Source organism: Rhincodon typus, chromosome 10 (genome assembly GCF_021869965.1).
Source record: "Rhincodon typus isolate 14 chromosome 10, sRhiTyp1.1, whole genome shotgun sequence".
NCBI lineage: Eukaryota > Metazoa > Chordata > Chondrichthyes > Orectolobiformes > Rhincodontidae > Rhincodon > Rhincodon typus.
In genome coordinates this window covers 21,133,667-21,139,622 of record NC_063341.1, presented here as the reverse complement: position 1 = coordinate 21,139,622, position 5,956 = coordinate 21,133,667, and the positions used below count along the sequence as shown (strand labels likewise).

The window sequence follows — 5,956 nt, the reverse complement described above, 5'->3', positions numbered from 1 at the left end:
CACCTTCTCCATTCATATATCCATTCAGATGCCTTTTAAATGTTGTAATAGTACCAGCCTCCACCACTTCCTCTGGCAGCTCATTCCAAACGCATACCACCCTCTGCATGAAAAAGCTGCCCCTTAGTTCCTGTTTATACCTTTCCCCTCTCACCTTAAACCTATGGCCTCTAGTTTTGGACTCCACCAACCTAGGGAAAAGACCTTGTCTATTCACCTTATCCATGCCCCTCATGATTTTAATAAACTTATATAAGGTTACCCCTCAGCCTCTGACGCTCCAGGGAAAATAGCCCCAGCCTATTCAGCCTCTCCTTACAGCTCAAACCCTCCAATCCTGGCAACATCCTTGTAAATCTTTTCTGAACCCTTTCAAGTTTTACAACATCCTTCCTGTAGCAAGGAGGCCAGAACTGAACACAATATTCCAGAAGTGGCCAAACCAACATCTTGTACAGCTGCAACATGACCTCCCAGCTTCTATACTCAATGCACAGACCAATAAAGGCAAGCATACAAAATGCCTTCTTCACTATCCTGTCTACTTGCAACTCTACTTTCAAGGTACAATGCACCCCAAGGTCTCTTTGTTCAGCAATACTCCCCAGGACCTTACTATTAAGAATATGAACGCTGCCCTGATTTGCCTTTCCAAAATACTGCATCTCACGTTTATCTCAATTAAACTGCATCTGCCACTCCTCAGCCCAACAGCCCATCTGATCAAGGTCCTGTTGTACTCTTGAGGTAACCTTCTTTGCTATCCACTACACCTCCAATTTTGGTGTCATCTGCAGCATGTAACAAACTTTCAGATATGAAACCTTTAATTTCTTTCTTTGTTACCTTTACAAGATCTAGTCTCGATAGCTTTTTTTTTTTTTTTTAAACAAAAACCCCTCCAAACCTTCCTGCATTCTCTGACCATCATTTCCCAGATTATTACTTTCCTCTCTTACCTGATCTCTACTCATTAAATATAGAAATACATGGTGTGTCAACCTCATACTCCCAATAATTAGTTTAAAACAATGCCTACCTCCCTAGTTATGCAATTCACAAAGACACTGCCCCAACAGGGTTCAGGTGCAGACTGTCCCAATGGTCCAGTTGCCACTCCCCCCAGTTCTGGTGCCAGTAGCACATGACCTGGAATCAACTTATCTCAATAGTCTGAGCCATACATTCACTTCTAATTTTACCTGCTATATGCCAATTTGCTTATGGCTCAGGTAATAATCCAGAGATTTTAAACCCTTGAGGTTTTACTGTTTGATTCAGAACCCAACTCTCATACAATGCAGCCATTGATACTAAAGTGGACCACAAGCACTGTTTCTTCCTCCTCGCACTGCAGGGTCCGTTCCAGCCTGGAGGAAAAATGCCCGAACTATAGCACCGGGCAAGGCAACGCAGCCATCCGAACTTGTGCTCTTTGCTGTGGAGAAGTGTTAATCCCCCTCATTACATAATCACCAAACTTGACGTTGCTCTCCCATCTGAATGGCTTCCTGTACTGAGTACCAAGGTCAGCTTGAACATATACCCTGCACACTCACTCTCATTCAAAAAGGCTGAGACACAGCGAGTTAAATGTATCCAACCATCAAACAATGCGTTCAATTCTGTTTGCCACATTACAAGAAAGATGCGGAGGCTTTGAAGAGGGTGCAGAAGAGGTTTACCAGGACGCTGCCTGGATTAGAGGGTATGAGCTATAAGGAGAGTCTGGAAAAACTCGGGTTGTTTTCTCTGGAGCAGCAGAGGCTAAGGGGAGACTTGATAGAAGTCTATAAAAATTATGAGATGCATAGAGAGGGTGGACGGTCAGAATCTTTCTCCCCCAGAGTTCTAAAACTAGGGGCACACATTTAAGGCGAGAGGGGGAAAGTTCAAAGGAGATGTGAGGGGCAAGTTTTTTTTGTACATAGAGTGGTAGGAGTGTGGAAGAGCTACCACAGGTGGTCGTGGAGGCAGATACAATAGGGCCGTTTAAGATACTTTTAGATAAGTACATAAATAAGCAAGAAATGGAGGTATATGGACCAAGGGCAGGCAAAAGGGATTAGTCTAATTTGGCCTCATGTTCAGCACAACATCGTGGGTCAAAGGGTCCGTTCCTGAGCTATGCAGTTGTATTCTATATTTGAATTGCAGAAGTTGACATTCCCGCATCTGATGCCCTTCCTTCCCTCACAGATAATCACACTCTACTATCCCTCACAACAGGGCAATTTGGAAGACACTATTCTAAACAGTATGGCTGCCTCTGGATATAAAGAATTAGGGTAACTTCCCTTTATGTGTCGCAGCCTCTGTAATTCAGCTTCCAACTCAAACTTGGAACTGAAGCTGCTGGAATTTCAAAATTATATTTAACCATAATCTGAAATCTCCAGGCTCAACACTTTTCCCATTCTACCATAGGCATCAAGCCAAGAGACCAACGCCAGTTCAAATAAAATGAGTGCAGGAGGGCATACCAAGAGCAGCACCAGGCCTAGCCAAAGAGGTGTCAACCTGGTGACACTATGACACAGAATACCTGCACACCAAACAGAAGAAGCAACATGTAAAAAGACACCCCTCAGCAATCCTAAGAAACCTCTCAACTAACACATCAGATCCAAGCTCTGCAATCCTGCCAAATCAAGTCTTGAATGGTAGTGGACAATTAAAACTGGAAGAGGCTCCACAATCTCTGTCCACATCCTCAACACTGGGGTGGGGGGAGGGGGGAAGTCCAAGAAAAAAAGTGAAGATTGTAATTTACCTTCAGCAGAATTGCCAAGTGGATAATCCATCTGGCTATCCACCGGAGGTTCCAGATTTCACTTCATTGAATAAAGGAATACCTAAATATGCTAAGATATCCTTTTTCTTAAAAAGGAAGGTGCTAGACACTACAAAAGGGTACAAAGCCTGACAATACTCCCTCCAGAGTACTGAAGACTTGTGCTCCAGAACTAGCCACATTCATAGCCAATCTGCTGCAGTACTACAACATAAAAGTGGAAATTTTCCCAGGAATGTCCTGTCCACAATAAGGAGGTCAAATCTAACCCAGCTAATATCAACCCTAGCAGTTTTCTCACAAAATCAAAGTTACAGAAGGGGTCATCATCAGTGCTTTTGAGCAGCACTTACACTTAGGTAACCTGCTTAATGATGTTTAATTTGGGTTCTGCCATAGCCTCTCAGCTTCTGACCTTATTACAGCCTTGGATCATACATGGAAAATAAGAGTTGAACTCCAAAGTTGAAGCAATTTTAACCATCCTTGACATCAAACCAATGCTGGCAAAAAAACAACTGAAGTCAATAGGAGGTGGGTAAAATGTGTCTGCTGTTTGGGAATTGTATCTAGCAGAAAACAAAATGGCTGTGGTTGTTGGAGGTTAGTCTAGCGAGCCACAAGACATCACTGCAGAAGTTCCACAGGGTAGATATTTTCTAATATTGTCCAGTGATGGATATTGTTATTCATTTATCAAGCAGATAGGACTTGAACCTAGGCCTCTTGGCTCAGAGGCAAGGTCATTACCACTGTGCTACAACAGCCCCAGTTCTTTAGGAAAAGGTTTCACAGTCATGATCATTCCATCGTAACCTAGGCACTCAATGCAGGTTTAGGTCAGGCACTTTTTTTAAAAAGATATTTTCCAATCAACCTGTTCAGAGATTATAATAATTATACTTCATGGCAGGTGGGACTTGACCAGGAGACCTAGGCTCAAGGGGCAGGGCACTACCAATCGATCACATGAGTCCTCTTTGTTCCTCAGAATTTTTTTTTAAATTAACCTACTTTTCCTAATCAACCTGTTCAGAGATGTTATTATACACCACTGGAGCAGGTGGGACTTGATCCTAGGCCTTTCAGGTTCACGGGTAGGGACACTATCTCTACACCAGAAGAAAGCCCTCCATTCCTCAGAATACTGTCCTGGGTCTAACCATGTTCAGCTGCTTCATCAATAACCTTTCCTCAAGTGTAAAATCAAAAATCAGAGTAGAAACATTCACAGATGATTACACAATGTTCAGCAACGTTCACAGCTCCTCAGGTACTAAAGCAGCCTGTACCCATATGTAGAAAATCTTCGATAATTTATAGGCTTAGGACAATAAGGGGTTTCTACAAATACATTATGGACAAAAAACGGTAACTAGAGAAGAATAGGGCCCCTTAAAGTTCAGCAAGGCTGCCTATGTGTGGAACCACAGGAGTGGGTGAGATACTAAGTGAGTATCTTGCATCAGTGTTTGCCGCAGAGAAGGATATGGAAGCTAGAGAACTTGGGGAAATAATATCTTGAAAAGTGTAAATGCATAAACATGAATAAATCCCCAGGACCTGATCAGGTGCACCCTAAAACTCTGTGGGAAGCTAGGCGAATGATTGCTAGGCCCCTTGCTGAGATATTTGTATCATCAATAGCCACGGGCAAGGTGTCGGAAGACTGGAGATTGGCTAATGTGGTGCTATTATTTAAGAATGGAGATAAGGAAAAGCCAGGGAATTATAGACTGGTGAACCGGACATCAGTGGTGGACAAGTTGTTTTGAGGGGTTTCTGAGGGACAGAGTTTACGAGGGACAGGGTTTACACGTATTTGGAAGAGCAAGAACTGATCAGGGATAGTCAAAATGGCTTTGTGCGTGGGAAATTGTGTCTCACTAAATTGATTGAGTTTTTTGAAGTGATGAAGAGGATTGATAAATGCAGAGCAGTGGACTTCACTAAGGTGTTCAACAAGGTTCTACATGGTAGACTGTTAACAAGGTTAGATACATGGATTACAGGGAGAACTAGCCATTTGGATAAAAAAAGATTGGCTAGAAGGTAGTAGGTAGAGGATTGCTTTTCAAACTGGAGACCCGTGACCAGCAGTGTGAAGAGGGTCCACTGCTTTTTGTCACTTATATAAATGATTTGGATGTGAATATAGGAGCTATAGTTAATAAATTTGCAGGTGACATCAAAATTGGTGGTGTAGTAGTCGGTGAAGAAGGTTACCTCGATCAGTTGGGCCGATGGGCCAAGGAGTGGCAGATGGAGTTTAATGTAGATAAATGCGAGGTGCTACATTTCGTAAGGCAAATCAGGGCAGGACATATACGTTTAATGCTAAAGTCCTAGTCAGCATTGCCAAACAAAGGGATCCGAGTCTGCAGGTTCTTAGTTCCCTGAAAGTGGAGTCCCAGGTAGACAAGATAGAGAAGGTGGCATTTGGTATGCTTGCCTTTGTTTGTCAGTGCATTGAGTATAGATGTTGGGAAGTCATGTTGCAGTTGTACACGATATTGGTTAGGCCACTCTTGCAATACTGTTGCAATTTTAGCCTCCTTGCTATAGCAAGGATATTACTAAACTTGAAAGGGTTCAGAAAAGATTTCCAAGGATGTTGCCAGGGCTAGAGGGTTTGAGCTATAGGGAGAGGCTGAATAGGCTGGGGCTGTTTTCTCTCGAGCATCAGAGGCTGAAGGGTAACCTTTTAGAAGTTTATAAAATCATGAGGGGCATGGATGGGGTGAATAGTCAAGGTCTTTTCCTCAGGGCAGAGGAGTCCAAACTAGAGGGCATAGGTTTAAGGTGAGAGGGGAAGATTGCAAAGGGACTTAAAGGGCAGCTTTTTCACCCAGAGGGTGGTGCATGTATGGAACGAGTGCCAGAGGAAGTAGTGGAGGCTAGTATGATTACAGCATTTAAAAGGCATCTGGATGAGTATATGAATAGGAGGGGTTGAGGGGGAAATGGGACTAGATTAATTTAGGATATCTGGTCAGCATGGACAAGTTGGACCAAATGAACAGTCCGTTTCCACACTGTACATCTCTATGATTCTAAATGGGAAGTAACATTTACACAACAAGAGCCAGGTGATGGAGAGAAATAGATAGTACGAACTGCAGATGCTGGAGAATCTGTGATAACAAAAAAAGTGTAGAGCTG

At 43.0% G+C, this 5,956-nt stretch overlaps 1 protein-coding gene across 1 annotated transcript in view; it reads right to left on the bottom strand.

Moving 5' to 3' along the window:
• The window catches only part of cdc14ab (cell division cycle 14Ab), a 19,955-nt gene that overhangs the window by 12,072 nt on the left and 1,927 nt on the right, over positions 1-5,956 (bottom strand). The gene's annotated exons all lie outside the window — the stretch shown is intronic.